The following is a 2049-nucleotide window of genomic DNA, read 5'->3' on the forward strand; positions in this document are numbered from 1 at the left end:
CCCGCAGCGGGAGTGCTGCTGCGCTCCCAGCGCCGCACTCTCCCGAGTGCGCCACGGGCTCAGCCCCCTATATCTCTTCTTACAACTCAGTGTGATTTAGGTACTGCCCCCTGGGCCCCCATCGCCCTCTGTGCCAACTTTATCATAACATGTAATATTCTGATAGTTATGACACAGTCATCTGTTTTTCTCACCAGACTACAAACTCTCAGAGAGGCAGTCCTGTCCTCTATGACTTAGATTCCAGTAGTGAGTATAGCGCATGGTGCATGGAGGTTCTCAAAAACAAATTCTTAAATGAACAAACAGGTAACTGCATGATGAAGATAGAGGAGCAAACATAACACCGGTGCATTCAGGAAGCGGTGAGGAGACTGGCCCAGCAACAGAGACCGGGAAGGTGCGTAGATTTCACCTCTCAGCAGGCTTCAGTCCACAGCCGATGACGAACTCAAAGCTTTGAATGCACGCACAATTGCAATGAGCAAGTTCAATTTCCTTTTGGAGGTGCTGAACTTTAAACTAAGCTTTTTAATCCCTGAAAAGCAGCACAAACACAATCTGTGCACTTTTGTGTGCTCTGCAGCTGACTGGGGCTGGGGGATGGCAAATACCAGCCTTTGGAGCATTAAAGAGGAAGCTATTAAAGCTGCACATTTTTTCAAAGAGAGAGAAAGAGTACAAAGAAGAATTACAAGAACCCCCCTAAATTACAAGTGTGGGTTACAGTAATTGCTAAATTATAGAGCTCCAACTTTACTAGATACACACCCCCTCAGCTTCCACAGTTTTCAGGGGCTGATAAAAGCCAGAAATCTCTGTGGGAAGTCTGGCAGGGAGCTGACTGGGTTAGCTAGTGGAAGCGCCCCTTACAGGTGACGCTAGGACACAGAGATCAGGGCAAGGACCAACGAAGCTTCTGTTTTCTAATGTGAATTCCCCTCAGGGACAATGCAGCATGTACTGGAGTTTGGAAGTAGGGCTGGGATATTAACATTTTTTAATATGTGAAAGCAGTGGTGATCTATGGCCAATAGATTTGGAGTCCTGAGAGTTTTTTCAGGGTCTTTGAAATAATTGGGGTTCAGACAGAGAAAGCCCTCATCAGGATGGTTTTCATTGCTATTCTCACCCTTCCCAGCCATAACATCTAAAGCTTCAAGGATTAATTCTTTGATCCTCTGAAAGTTACCACCCATCTCTGCACTGTCACAATATTCTGTTTAACAGCACTCACCTTTGTACATCATCTTCACATCTTCAGTGTCCTTGGACACACCATCTACATACAGGCATGTACCACTTACCTTTTTCATATATACACATTGTTTTTATACCATCCTCTTCTCTCCTAAGCACTTACTTAAGGGAAAGACCTCAGCCTAACTTCAAAACATTTGAAGTGAGAGGTGAAGTGAATCTAACTAAATCTTCACCAAAGCCCAGACCCAACTCAATTGACTCATCCCCTCGCACTAATGACCTGATAGAGGAAAGGGCACGTTCTTTTTCCAGGAGAAATATATTTATTTTACACACTACTTTTTTGTTTTTACACATGACATCTGGGGTAAATAAAAAATTACAATATATGCAAAGAAGCAGGAAAATGACACCCATAATCAGTAGAAGTAGACCCATAGATGGCTAAGATGTTGGAATTATTAGTCAAAAACTTTAATTAACTGTAATAAAGGTGTTTAAAAGATCTAGTGGAAAAGGTAGACAGCATTGCATGAACGGATAGGGAATTCCAGCAGAGAGATGGAAACTACAAACCAAATGGCAATTCTAAAGATAAAACCTGTAATATTAGATGCAAAGAGTTATTTGATGGGCCTAACAACAGATCAGATACAACAGAGGAAAGGATCAACAGACTGAAAGGGTCTTGAAGACTGGTTAATAGAAATTATTCAAGCTAAAAAACAAAGAGGAAAAAGGATTAACAAAATAAAATTTGAAAAAAGAGCAGAGTGTTTAAGAAGTGTGGGACAATATGTAGTGGTCTAACATACATATAATTAGAGCCCCAGAAGGAGAAGAAGC

Source organism: Galeopterus variegatus, unplaced genomic scaffold (genome assembly GCF_000696425.1).
Source record: "Galeopterus variegatus unplaced genomic scaffold, G_variegatus-3.0.2 Scaffold1466, whole genome shotgun sequence".
NCBI lineage: Eukaryota > Metazoa > Chordata > Mammalia > Dermoptera > Cynocephalidae > Galeopterus > Galeopterus variegatus.